The sequence below is a fragment of the Palaemon carinicauda genome, chromosome 37, assembly GCF_036898095.1.
Source record: "Palaemon carinicauda isolate YSFRI2023 chromosome 37, ASM3689809v2, whole genome shotgun sequence".
NCBI classification, from domain to species: domain Eukaryota; kingdom Metazoa; phylum Arthropoda; class Malacostraca; order Decapoda; family Palaemonidae; genus Palaemon; species Palaemon carinicauda.
The window spans coordinates 26,019,963-26,036,042 of NC_090761.1; positions in this window are offsets into that span (position 1 = coordinate 26,019,963).

Here is a 16,080-nt window from a genome sequence, read left to right on the forward strand (position 1 = left end):
CCAATCGCTCACTTCATTTCCTATTCTAACACATACTTTACTACCTTTGTAGAAACTTTTCACTGCTTGCAACAACCTTCCACCAACTCCATATAACCTCATCACATTCCACATTGCTTCCCTATCAACTCTATCATATGCTTTCTCCAGATCCATAAACGCAACATACACCTCCTTACCTTTTGCTAAATATTTCTCGCATATCTGCCTAACTGTAAAAATCTGATTCATACAACCCCTACCTCTTCTAAAACCACCTGTACTTCCCAGATTGCATTCTCTGTTTTATCCTTAATCCTATTAATCAGTACTCTACCATACACTTTTCCAACTACACTCAACAAACTAATACCCCTTGAATTACAACACTCATGCACATCTCCCTTACCCTTATATAGTGGTACAATACATGCACAGACCCAATCTACTGGTACCATTGACAACACAAAACACACATTAAACAATCTCACCAACCATTCAATTACAGTCACACCCCCTTCCTTCAACATCTCAGCTTTCACACCATCCATACCAGATGCTTTTCCTACTCTCGTTTCATCTAGTGCTCTCCTCACTTCCTCTATTGTAATCTCTCTCTCATTCTCATCTCCCATCACTGGCACCTCAACACCTGGAACAGCAATTATCTCTGCCTCCCTATCATCCTCAAACATTCAGCAAACTTTCAAAATATTCCGCCCCACCTTTTCCTTGCCTCCTCTCCTTTTAACAACCTTCCATTTCCATCTTTCACTGTCTCTTCAATTCTTGTGCCGGCCTTCCTTACTCTCTTCACTTCTTTCCAAAACTTCTTCTTATTCTCTTCATATGACTGACCCAGTCCCTGACCCCACCTCAGGTCAGCTGCCCTCTTTGCCTCACGTACCTTGCGCTTTACTTCCACATTTTTCTCTCTATATTTTTTCATACTTCTCTATACTATTACTCTGCAGCCATTCTTCAAAAGCCCTCTTTTTCTCTTCCACTTTTACCTTCACTCCTTCATTCCACCATTCACTGCCCTTCCTCATGCTGCCTCCAACAACCCTTCTTGCCACATACATCACTTGCAATCCCAACAAAATTTTCTTTTGCTAACTTCCACTCCTCCTCTAAATTACCAGTTTCTCTTACTCTCACCTCGTCATATGCCATTTTCAACCTTTCCTGATATTTTACTTTTTACTCCAGGTTTTATTAGCTCTTCAACCCTCACTAGCTCCCTTTTACATCCACCTACTCTATTCCCCCACTCTTTTGCTACAACCAATTTTCCTTCCACCAAAAAAATGATCAGACATACCGTTAGCCATACCCCTAAACACGTGCACGTCTTTCAATCTTCCAAACATTCTTTTAATTATCAACACATAATCCATTAATGCCCTTTCTACTACTCTTCCATTTGCCACTCTTACCCATGTATACTTATTTTTATCTTTCTTCTTAAAAAAGCTAGCACTTATTACCATCTCTTGTTCAACACACATATCTACCAGTCTCTCACCACTCTCATTTTCACCTGGTACGCCATACTTCCCAATGACACCTTCTACCTCTCCAGCACCCACTCTAGCATTTAAATCACCCATAACAACTACATAATTCCTTCTACCCAGTCCTTCTACACACCTAGTTAATTCATTCCAAAACTCATTCCGCTCTTCTTCACTTTTCTCACTACCTGGCCCATACGCACTGACAAACGCCCAACATTCCCTACCCAACCTAACCCTTACCCACATTAACCTAGATGATATCTCCTTCCATTCCACTACTTTACCTGTCATCCATTCACTCAGCAATAAAGCCACACCCTCTCTCGCTCTTCCCCCTTTCAATCCCAGACACTCTACCAGACATTTCACCAAACATCACTTCACCCTTTCCTTTCATCTTTGTCTCACACAAGGCCAATACATCCATCCTTCTACTTCTAAACATACTTCCAATCTCACATCTTTTACTCTCTATCGTACTACATCCACGCACATTCAAACACCCCAAAACTAGAGTGCGGGGAGCAGTCACTCTCCCCCCAGCTCCATCTCTTTGTTGCTGTCTCACAGGATACTTTTACAGGAGAGGGGGTTCCCAGCCCCCTCGTCCCGTCCCTTTTAGTCGCCTCTTACGACACGCAGGGATAACGTTGGCGCTATTCTAATTGTTTTATGCCCCCCGCATAAAACATATATATATATATATATATATATATGTATATATATATATATATGTTCACAGACACATACACACACACACACATATATATATATATATACATATATATATATATATATATGTGTGTGTGTGTGTGTGTATATATATATATATATATACATATATATGTGTGTGTATATATATATATATATATGACTAAGGACATGTCTGCGGCCTTTATCCTACAGTGCTTGGCATCAATGACCTTAGATGTTAGGATGCCAGATAACTCATAATCAATCAATCAATCCTACAATGGACTAGAACCGGCTGCATTAGTTGTTGTAGTTGTTGTTTTTGGTGTAGTTGTTGTTGTTGTATATACTGTGTACATAACAGTGAGTCACGAAAGGTAAGAAAGAGATTCTTGATTATAATATGTAATAGCTGGAAGGAAAAAAGTGGCTGATGTGAAGAGATTAAATGATAGACTTTTACATATTCCAATTATCACAGGGGGATCATATGCTGAATATACTTAGAGCATATGCCACTCAAAGGACTTGCCAAGAATAAGAAGAGTTATTTGGAGAAGTGATTGAGGAAGCTATTAGAACAGTGAATAGGGGATGATGAGCTAATCATAGGAGCAGACATGAATGACAGAGTTGGGAAGATAAGGGATGAATATAAGGTGAAAGGAGGCCATTGGTTTGGAATTGGAAAGGTAGGTTCGGGGTGAGACAAAGCCTTTGCAACGGCGCCTCCAAAGATTATCTTAAACTGTTTTGTCCTTTTCCTTCACCTCACATTTAATGCTTCTTTTTTCTTTTCTCTATTTGTTTCACCAATTAAAAATAATCCTACTATTTTCTCTATGTCTTCCTCGTATGGTTGTTGGAGCTCAATGATTTCCTTGCTTTCTTTTCTATATTCCTGGCAAGACAACAAATAATGTGTTAAATCAAAATTAAGAGGAGTGGAAAGCAAACTAGATTACATACTGGTTAGAGTTGAGAAAAAAACTGCGATGAACTGTAAAGTGATTTAAGAGTAGGCATGTGTTAAACAACATAGACTGGTAGTGGTGGATTTCAAATTGAGACTTAAATACAGAAAGAAAAGACGATATCTAGGATTAAGGTTTGCAAACTTGAAGGAAAAAATGAGTAGAGAATTCTAAACACTTCTAGATTTACCGAATCTCTCTCTCTACACACACAGCCTCTCTCTCTATACGACACTCTCCACACACACAGCCTCTCTCTCTCTCTCTCTCTCTCTCTCTCTCTCTGTCTGACACTCTCCCTCACACACACACACCCTCTCCATCCCACTCTCTCTCTCTCTCTCTCTCTCTCTCTCTCTGTCTGACACTCTCCCTCACACACACACCCTCTCCATCCCACTCTCTCTCTCCCTCTCTCTCTCTCTCTCTCTCTCACACACACACAAACACCCTCTCCATCCCACTCTCTCCCTCTCCCTCACACCCTCTCCATCCCACTCTCTCTCTCTCTCTCTCTCTCTCTCTCTCTCCTTTCCACACACTCTCTCTCTCTCTCTACGACACTCTCCCTCACACACACCCTCTCTCTCTCTCTCTCTCTCTCTCTCTACGACACTCACACAAACAACCTCTCCATCCCACTCTCTCTTTCTCTCCCTTTCTCTTTCTCTCTCACACATTCTCCATCTCTCTCTCTCTCTCTCTCTCTCTCTCTCTCTCTCTCACAAACACACCCTCTCCATCTCTCTCTCTCTCTTTCACAAACACACCCTCTCCATCTCTCTCTCTCTCTCTCTCTCTCTCTCTCTCTCTTGTATTGGTGTGCCGGTGAAGTGAACACTTGTGCGTCCCTAAAAATATCCTGATTTAACGCGGATAACAAAAAGGGCTATCGAGTGAAATATAGCTACAAGTTTTCATGAATAGTCGGTGATTAGTTTGAGGGCAGAAAAGTGGGATAAAACGTCAGCATAGGATAGTTATCTTGTGAATTAATAAAAATCTGATCAAGATGGCATTGTATAACACAGGCAACTCGTGGAGAGACATCGCTGGAGTCAGCAAAAGCAAATTCCATGAGTTGGCGAAACAGGAGCTCGACCGATTGACAACAGATGTCACTAGCAACTCCAACCAGTGTGACGGAAAAATATTTCGCAGACATATTGAAAACAATATGATCCAATAGACTGGAACAAATCTGCGGAAAACATCAGTAAAATAATTGAAGAAATTCCAAAGAAGATCCAAGTGATAAATAGACTTATAAAGAAAGTCTACATCAATCAACACATTCCATTAAAGAACAATAACAAGTCCAATATGGTGAATATGCTGATTGATGCATTGGGAAAAAGAATGCCAAAATGGTGTAATTACATGTAAGATATGGTATTCCATTAATAATCCTCAACAACTGATTAGAAAATGTAATGCCTGTCATGAAATACAGCAAAAAATAAAAAATAGACACAAAGGTATTCTGCTCAACTTGCTTAGTCTGGATAGAAAATATAATTAAGTCGAGACTAAAGCTGCAAATAGTTGAAGAAGAAGAAGAAGAAGAAGAAGAAGAAGAAGAAGAAGAAGAAGAAGAAGAAGAAGAGAAAAAATGAACAGGATATGTGTAAGGATGCAGAGGAAATCATTGATATAACTTATGATGCCATCCAACAACATACTTATGAAGAAATAAATTATCAGATGGAAACAAATAATAGACCCAAGAGACTCTACCCGGACCTACATACTTTTAGGGAAGAGCAAGAACAAGAAAAAAAAAGAAAAGAAAAGATATTGTCTGTAATAGGCTGAAAAGAGGGAATTGCAAATTTGGCGAAAGATGCTACTACAAGCATCCAAAGATATGCCATAATTATGAAATATATGGTAAATGTGCATATTTAGACGGATATGGAGACGAATGCAGAGATCTCCATCCAAAAATATGCAAAACCCTAAAAGAAGGAAAAGGATGCAGTTTCAACAAAAAAATGTCGATATATGCATCCTGCAACTATGAATGAGAGTAAGAAAACTCAGCAAACTGAAAAGAAAAACAAAAATGAAACAAAAAAAGAAACAAAAAAGCAGGCCGCGTAAATACCGCACTATGCACCAAAAAAGGCCTTTCAACCCAAATCTCCACAAATAGAGCCCAACTACAAAGAATGCATCTATAATGCCAGGGGTTGGTGCAGATATGGGGAATAATTGCAGGTTTACACACAAAAATAAGTATGAAGGCGAAAGAACAAATATTATGGAAAAGTTGGATTTTTTTAATGGCAGAATTCCGAGAAATGAAAAAAAAGAACATCATATCAGAACAGAAAGGAAGCATGGGAGGATCCATATTATTACCAATATTAAATAATGGGAATGAAACACAAACCATAATAGTGATGAATGCACAGGGTTTAGTCATGAGTAACTCTAAAAGGAAAATAGAGTTCCTAGAAGAACTAACCCAAATTGAAAAAAATAGATATATTAAATATAAGTGAAACATGGTATTCCCAAGAGACTGGCAGTGATGACCAGATAAAGGGTTTCCAAACTTATAGATCAGACAGAAAAAAAATAGGAATCAAGGGGGAACCGCAATATATGGAAGAGACATAAATCAAGGAAAAGGTCTGTGAAAAATACAGCAACACAGAATATGAATTGATTGCGGTAGAATTTGAATTTGAAAAACTAGTGAATATTGTAGTTTACAGACCCCCCAAATAACTAGGAGTTTGACATTATAATAGAAAAAAATAGATGATATATGTAGAAACCATAAAGACTGGAATATACTCCTATCCGGAGATTTTAACTTTCCTTTCGTGGATTGGAAAGAACGGATAGAAGAAAGTGGTTGTATGTATACATATAAAAAAGAGTAATAGTAGCGCAGAAGATAGAGGCAATTTGAAAAGCTTCAAGATATGCTATTAGAACATAATATGCAACAAATAAACCACATTCCTACAAGAAAGGAAAATGTCCTAGATCTAGTATTTGTGAATGAGGTGAATTATGTTAAAGAAATAATAGTGTATAACACGGGAATTTCAGACCACAATGTCATAGAATTGATAGTTCATTCCAAAGCAAGTGATCACAGAATTAATAAAAGCACAAAACTTTGGGAAGGATATGGAAAATATAATTTTTACAGTAAGAATATAAAATGGTCAGAAATAAATGAAGAACTGAATAAAGAATGGAAAAATGTATTTGTACAGGTAAATACGGACATACTGTACAAAATACTGGAGAAAATTGTTGAAAAATATGTACCAAAAAAAAAAAACAATAAACAAAAGATGTGCATACCAAGAGACAGAAGGATCTTATTTCAGGAAATTAGAAAGTGGAAGAAAAATCTTGCAAAAGAAAAAAATGTGTGGAAAATGAGGGAAATAAAATGTAAGATAGAAAATGCAGAACAAAAGATTATACAGTCGACAGAAAATGAAAAAAGGGACTTGGAAGAAAGGACACTTCAAAATATAAAAAGAAACCCCAAAGTATTTTACTCCTATGCAAAAAAGATGAATAAAGAGAGAATAGAAATAGGCCCTCTAAGAATTGAAGTACGGCTAACGAATGAAAAAAAGGAAATATGCAACATATTAGCAGAAAAATATAAGAGTGAGTTCACGCCAAGAATTGCGAATGAGAATAATGAAACAGAAATGAGAGAAGAAAATGTTGAATATCTAACGGATATAGATATTAATGAAGCAGATATTGTCATGTCTATAAACGAAATTAAAAATGGATCGGCAGCCGGACCAGATGGAGTTCCAGCGATTTTGTTAAAAAAAACTGCAAACACTATCGCGAAGCCGCTTGCAATACTGCTAAGACAGAGTGTAGATATGAGCGAGATATATGTTAAACATAAATTAGCCTATATAACCCCTATCTTCAAAAGTGGATCAAGACTAGAGGCAAGCAATTATAGACCTGTTAGTCTAACATCAAATATTATGAAAGTGTATGAGAGGGTAATAAAAAAGAAAATAATGAACCATTTGGTCAAAAATAATTTGTTTAATATGGGTCAACACGGTTTCGTGCCTGGAAAAAGTACACAGACCCAACTGATAGCACACTATGAAAACATATACAAAAAATATGATAAATGAAAAAGACACAGATGTGATCTATCTAGATTTTACAAAAGCCTTTGACAAGGTAGACCATAACATATTGGAGAAAAAAATGAAAAAGCATAATATTGTGGGAAAGATAGGAAAATGGGTAAAAGAATTCCTGCAAAACAGAAAACAGATAGTGGTTGCAAATGACGAGAAATCAGATGAAGCCCAGGTAATATTGGGTGTGCCACAAGGTACGGTACTAGCTGCACTGCTGTTTGTTATTATGATCTCAGACATAGACTGTGATGTTGAAAACTCCGTAGTGAGAAGTTTCGCCGATGACACAAGAATAAGTAGAGAAATTACTTGTGATGAAGATAGGAACTCACTACAAAGAGATCTAAACAAAATATATGAATGGGCGGAGATAAATAGGATGGTATTTAACTCCGATAAATTTGAATCAATAAATTATGGAAACAGAGAAGGAATGGTATATGCATACAAGGGACCTAATAATGAGACAATCACAAACAAGGAAGCAATTAAAGACCTTGGTGTAATTTTAAATAGGAATATGTTATGCAACGACCAAATAGCAACACTGTTGGCTAAATGTAAAGCAAAAATGGGAATGTTATACAGACACTTTAAAACAAGAAAAGCTGAACACATGATTATGCTTTACAAAACTTATGTACGTAGTACACTCGAGTACTGTAATGTGATATGGTACCCACACTACCAAAAGGATATTGCGCAAATAGAGAGTGTACAAAGGTCCTATACTGCTAGAATAGAAGTTAAGGACCTTGACTACTGGGAAAGACTGCAATTTTTAAAACTATACAGTCTAGAAAGGAGAAGAGAACGCTACATGATAATACAAGCATGGAAGCAAATAGAAGGAATTACTGAAAACATCATGGAGCTTAAAATATCAGAAAGAGCAAGCCGAGGTAGATTAATAGTGCCAAAAAATATTCCAGGTAAACTGAGAAAGGCGCACAGGACATTAATCCACTACGCACCAGCATCGATAATGCAGCGACTATTTAATGTGCTGCCAGCTCATCTAAGAAACATATCAGGAGTGAGCGTAGATGTGTTTAAGAATAAGCTCGATAAATACCTAAGATGCATCCCAGACCATCCAAGACTGGAAGATGCAAAATACACCGGCAGATGCATTAGCAACTCTCTGGTGGATATACGAGGTGCCTCACACTGAGGGACCTGGGGGAACCCAAACAAAAAATAAGGCAATAAGGTAAGGCATCTCATTCTCTCTTTCTGTCTCTCTCACACACACACCCTCTCTCTCTCTCTCTCTCTCTCTCTCTCTCTCTCTCACAAAACACACCCTCTCCATCCCACCCTCTCTCTCTCTCTCTCTCTCTCCCTCTATCTCTCTTTCTGTGTCTCTCTCACACACACCCTCTCACCCCACTCTCTCTCTCTCTCTGTCTCGCTCTCTTTCTCCCCCCCCCCTCTCTCTCTCTCTCCCTCACACACACCTTCCCTCTCTCTCTCTCTCTCTCCCTCTCTCTCTCTCTCTCTCTCTCTCTCTCTCTTCGATATTCTCTCTCCCTCACATACACACCCTCTCCATCCCGCTCTCTCTCTCTCTGGAAGATGCAAAATACACCGGAAGATGCATTAGCCACTCTCTCTCTCTCTCTCCTCTCCTCTCTCTCTCTCTGGAAGATGCAAAATACACCGGAAGATGCATTAGCCACTCTCTCTCTCTCTCTCTCTCTCTCCTCTCTCTCTCTTTCTCTCTCTACGATACTCTCTCTCCCTCACATACACACCCTCTCCATCCCGCTCTCCTCTCTCTCTGGAAGATGCAAAATACACCAGAAGATGCATTAGCCACTCTCTCTCTCTCTCTCTCTCTCTCTCTCTCTCTCTCTTTCAGTATTCGATAGTAGTTCGAAACATTCTCTATCACTCTCCTTACTTTCCTCCCAGAATCTTTTTCTTCTTCTCTGTCCATTATAGTTCTCCTCTCCTCTCCTCCTCTCTCTCTCCTCTCTCTCTCTCTCTCTCTCTCTCTCTCATTTTCAGTATTTGATAGTAATTCAAATTATTCTCTATAACTCTCCTTATTTTCCTCCTAGAATCTTTCTTCTTCCCTGTCCTGTTACAGAGAGAGAGAGAGAGAGAGAGGAAGAGAGAGAGAGAGAGAGAGAGAGAGAGGAACTGTAAAAGGACAGAGAAGAAGAAAAAGATTCTGGGAGGAAGTAGGGAGAGTGATAGAGAATATTCTGAACTACTATCGAATAATAAAAAAAATATTCTCTCTCTCTCTCTCCTCTCTCTCCTCGCTCTCTCTCTCTCTCTCACACAGACACACTCTCCCTTCCACACTCTCCTCTCCCTGACACTCACCCTCTCCCTCCCACTCTTCCTCTTCCACTAACACCCTCAATCAAAATTAATAATGACATCAGACCAAGTGAAAGCGTTAAAAAATCTTGGTGTAATTATTGATAGATTCTTCACTTTTGATAATCATGTAGAAAACATGCTGTAGGGAGTGCTTGTACTTCCTAAATAGAAGTAAAGGCCATTTTGATAATACGAGCAGAAAATTAGCTGTCGAGGCATTAGTAATAAATATGCTATCCTATTGCCTCCACTATATGGAATGGATGTTCAAATTCAAACTAAAAAAAAAAAAAAAAATACAGATGTTTCAGAATTTTGCATCTAAAGTCGCCTCAAGTGTTACGAAAATGTGAATGGTTGAAGATAGAAAATAAGAAAAGTTAATTATTATTATTACTTAATGAGCTACAACCCTAGTAGGAAAAGCAGGGTGCTATAAGCCCAAGGGCTCCAACAGAGAAAATAGCCCAGTGAGGAAAGGTAAAAAAAAGTTAATAAATAAACTATAAGAGAAATAGGCCTAATACCGATTGAAATTAAAAATTTTAATATCATTAACAACATTAAAATATATGTCATATAAACTATAAAAATGGGGAGGGGGGTATAGAAACAAGATAGAAATAGCGTGCCCGAGTGTACCCTCAAGCAAGAGAACTCTAACCCAAACTAGTGGAAGGCCATGGTATAGAGGGTATGGCACTACCCAAGACTAGAGAACAATGGTTTGATTTTGGAGTATCCTTCTCCTAGAAGAGCTGCTTACCATAGCTAAAGTCTCTTCTACCCTTACCAAGAGCAAAGTAGCCACTGAACAACTATCTGTAGTACAGTAGTTAACCCTTAGCAAAGAAGAATTGTTAGGTATTTTCAGTGTTGTTAAATGTATGTGGACAGAAGAGAATATGCTTTCCCAGCATTTAAAGAACCTTCCAATTACTGTATAAAAAGAGGAGAGCTGCAGGACTGCATAATTTTGGAGTAAATGGAGAGCGTGATCTTTTAAACAAATACCCTAAGCCTGTCCTGCCATTTAACTCCCAATATCCTTCAGAGGACATTGTTCTCAAATCTTCCAAATCTATTGGAGATTGTTTCATTGCCATACCATGAATAATTTCCATAGAGTAACAACGATCTCACTAAACTGATATATAGTCTGATATTTATATGTAATTTCAGGCGATTTGATTTCCAAATTTTACTTAACCTAGCCATTGTCTACTTTGCTTTTTTCAATTTTTATACGAAAGTTATTAAATGATAACCACGTAAATACAGCTCATCTTACTGATATAATTTCCCAGGAATTAATTTCTACGTTCAACACCTACCTTTCTTATACTTGTTCAATTTCACGAGTCAGAAGATCTTCATCACCGGATTATAATACGTCTCACGATCAACTTGTTCCACCACACGAAATTACACAAAATCTTCACCAAATCTTTATGCTTGAAAAGCATTGATTCTGATGTAAGCGAATCCTTAATTGAAATAGGCCTTCATTCTCGGTATGTTGGTATAGAATATAATCACAAAAACTTCTCGCAAAGCATTAAAATGGTGTAAATACGGCTGACACACCGTTAATCCGAACAACAATGCAAACGTTTAGTTCTACAACTTCTACGGCACTCCTGTCACATCATCACATGTCCACGCACAAAAGTGTTGTACTGAAGATTATAATATATAAATATGGATATTGATATTTTTTCTAATTACGCTTTCATTGATCGCTATGGGCGATATCTCGATTTTTTTTAGTATATGAACAAATAAATTTCCGTTTTTACCCTAAAAAGAAACGTTCAAATGACAATATTTCGTCTGGCAACGGAAGTGGTAACCATAACAAGGAATATTGTTTATTATATCAAAATAATTTACAATGCTATTATTATTATTTGTTTTGTTTGTTTTGTTTCTTGTTGTTGTCGGCTACCCCCCAAAATTGGGGGAAGTGCCTTTGGTATATGTATGTATGTATTATTATTCAAAATACTTTAGAGGACTACGACAACATTCAATACTACCCTTATATCTACTTGTTTCCCTAAAAGGGTTAAAACACCTAAAAAAAAAAACATTCATGAGTATTTTTTTTTCATTGAAGTATTTGTATCTAATTAAAAGTTTTTTTGGCTCTATTCGTAGATTTCTAAAATAATAACTGGATAAGCATATATATATATATATATATATACATATATATATATATATATATGTGTGTGTGTGTGTGTGTGTGTGTTTATATAGCCTACATACATACACATACACACACATACACCAAACACACACACACACACACACACACACATATATATATATATATATATACATACAGTATATATATATATATATATATATGGGTATGTGTGTATACATAATGAATAGATGAATCTCATGTTAGAACACTTGAAGATATCTATTCAATAATTACAGTAATATTAAAACTACATAAAGACTGAGAAAGGGGTTAGACAGGGAGGCCCCATTTCTCCTAAATTATTCACAGCATGTCTACAGGTAGTTTTTAAAAATCTAAATTGGGAAAATGCAGGAATTAATATTAATGGGGAATATCTTAACAACTTAAGATTAGCAAATGACATAGTTGTGTTTGGTGAATCACGGGAGGATTTGCAAAAGATGATAGAAGATTTGAATAGAGAAAGCAGAAATGTTGGACTGAAAATGAATATGAATAAAAGGAAGATAATGTTCAATGAAAATGCAGAGACAAACAAAAACTATGGACAAACTTTAAGTTTTCCCCAGAACTCGAGACCGAAATTATAAGAAGGATAACCATAGGATGGAGAGCTTTTGGTAAACAAATTGAGATTATGAAATGTAAAATGCTAGTCTCTCTAAAAAGAAAAGTATTCAATCTGATGGTCCTACCAGTATTAACTTTTTGGAGACTTACTAAAGCCTTAGAACATAAGCAATTTACAACTCAAAGAGCTATGGAAAGAAAAATGATGGGAATAACACTAAGAATCAGAAAAAAAAGAGCAACATGGATACGAGAGCAAACTAAAGTAAAGGATATTCTAACAACATGGAAATGGATGTGGGCAGGACATGTAATGAGGATGGCAGATGATAGATGGACATTAAGAAAAACCGAATGGGCCCTTAAGAGATTGCAGACGAAGCAGGGAAGGTAAGAGAAAACGATGGATTGACGAACTACAAATATGATATATTTAATAAATAAAATAAAATTAATATATATATATATATATATATATATATAGTATGTGTATATTGTTAATAAAATAATTGATTGTTATTACTGTTTTATGATTAATCTGTTATTTTAGTCATTCTAGTAATACCATTTGGAATGATTTAAATTGTGATTATTATATTTTCAGTATTACTGATAAAATGTGAGATTGGATATTCTTCAACAGGTATTTTTATTCCACTCTGGAACCTGAGAAAGGCTCATGACACTTAATTTAGCTCTTAAGCTCTTGGTATTGATTTTATAGAAGCTAAGCACTGTATGTGAATTACTCCTTCCAAAAACAGTGATGCATTATGGTTGAAATAAACGGAGAATAATGGAGCAATAAAGCTGTAAATTATCCCAATTTATTCAGCGAATTGTAAGAAGCTCTTAAGTGGTATACATTAAATGTGTCTTTAACCGTGCTGATGACGCAGAGCACAGTCAGTCAGTTATGTTCGCTCGAAGCACCGACTCGTAGTACCCTACTCTTTTCCTCTTCGAGACTTGATAGAAGTCTTGCTACCGGATAAGCACACTAGCTGACATCTCGAAAGTTTCGACTCGAAAAGAATGTTTTTGAAAAGATTTCTACCCATACTCGTCATCTACTTGGTCCTTACATTTCCCGGACCAGTGCTAAACGAGGAAGGTTTCCTCTACCGTCCTTTGAGGATCTCCCAATCTCGTCTGCTCTCTGGCTACATCCAATACGAGAGATCCCCAGCACCCAGTTCTGGTTTCAGTTCTTCTTACGTTTGCAGTCGACTCTGCAGCGTCGCGGAATGGTGCAACTTGTGGTGCAAGGATTCCAACTCGGACAAGATCTGTCTCTTGTACAAACTATATGTGGCGCCTCAGTACCAAGAGGAGGTGCTCCAGGACGCTGTCACTTGTCACATCAAAGACGGCATTGACTATGCAGTGGGAGCTGTCATCAAAGGGGCTCCTCCCATCGGGATGTATCCCACACGCACCAAGGAGAACTTGGTCGATGGCATATACATGAATGGAATTAACGAATGCTATTTTTCAGACGTTGGTTATAATCCTTTCTTCAAACTGGATTTGGGGAGCGTGAAACCTGTGCAACGGGTCGTCTTTGTGCTGCAAGGGAATAGTTTTGCCACAGCCATGTACAATATAGAAGTCCTCGTGGGAAAATACAATCTGCAGGAACCGGACTTCAACCGTTATCAGTCCTTCGGTCACTTCCCGGGTCCTTCTGCGCCACGCATGGAAGTGGTCTTCAGAAGGGCCTCTCCTGTCATGGCCCGCTTCGTGCTGTTTCGACGGTTCAGTGATCCGGCTGTGTGCAAACCCGGAGAAACTGGGAATCCTGGTAATTGTTATATGCAATTATGCCATATTGAAGTTTACTAGTGGCAGAAGAAAATATCAATTGAATGTTTAGAGCCTCTGGTGGCATGATTGATAGTGACTTTGCCTTTCATTTCAAGAGACTATGGTTCGATCCCAGTAGGAGGTAGAATATGCAATGAATATCTCGAGAATTTTAGCTAAAGCCAAGTCCTTTAGTATATTGCCAATATTTTGGCAGGTTGGAAAATGAGTTTGTCATTGGTATTATTATTAGAACTACTTGTGATAGCTTAGAATAAAAGTAAAGGCCTTATCTATTAACATAATTATGTGAACAAATTCAAGGGTGTAAAGAAAATGTATAGTGCATGAGCAAACCTATATATATATATATATATATATATATATATATATATATATATATATATATATATATATATATATATATGTATATATATATATACAGTATATATATATATATATATATGTGTGTGTGTGTGTGTGTGTATCTGTCGAAAGAAACTTACAACATTCCAGATATTATCAAACAATGATTTATAATACTTCTAAATTGGAAAACATTTAACTAGTTTGCAAGTGATTCTTCAGGATTCATTTTCTCCATTCCCTGAAGCACTGTGGCTCCAGCCTCAGGATTTCATGTTTGGCTGAAACCTTGACATTCGGCTCCAATAGACTTGTAGTTTAAGATCCAAGTTTTAATTTTGATAAAAAGCATGTCGACACAAACGTTTTTCACAGATTTAAATATTTTTAAAAACTTTTCTTACTGTTTTGATAATTTTAATGAAGATTTTAAGGGATTATTATGCAAATATTATTTTTATCTGTAAAAATCCAGTTGCAGAAAATTTATCGAATGAAAGTAGTTCAATATTCTGACATTTCTATATCCTATTTTGCCATTATTATTTTGTTGATAAAAAAAAGAAAAAAAAAAAAATAAAAAAAAAATATATCGTTTCATATACAAATGTGTTTAGGAATATTGTTAACGAAATCCTTTTTTAGGGATAATCATTCTTGAATTTTACTTTTAGTGAAAGATATGAACACATCAATGTCAGTTTGATTATGGCTTCTCATGTATCCTCATATCTCATAAAACGAGTTTAATTGAAAAAGACATTTCATTAATCTCCTCTAAAAATGTTCTTAGGTCTTATGGATAAAAATTTCCTCATTGTTATATTTCGCTGATAATGCCATTATCATATTAATGATTAAATATTACTAATATTAATATCAAACATCCTTTTTAAATAGGAAATATTATGATTAACATTAATATATATATATATATATATATATATATATATATATATATATATATATATATATATATATATATATATATATATATATATATACACACACACACACACACACACACACACACACACACATATATATATATATATATATATATATATATATATATATATATATATATATATATATATACAGGAGTAGCCCCTGAAGAGGTGTTGTAGGCCCAAGTGATTTAATTTTGAAAGTCTCGGGTCAAAGGTTGAGGTCAAGGTCGAGCAAAAGGTCGACCGAATTAACCCTAACGTCAACCCCAAATTCGCAAATGGTTGACACACAAACTTCAAATACACCTACGGTCTAAACTGATTCTGGGAAAGGCAAGCTGGTTTCGAGAAATAAGCTGCCGTGGTGGAGGTCTGCACTCTCAGTGTTTTCTAGTTATTATTATTATTATCATTATTATTATTACTAGCTAAGCTATAACCCTACTTGGAAAAGCAGGATACAGTAAGCCCATGGGCTCAAGCATGGAAAAATAGCCCATCGAGGAAAGGAAA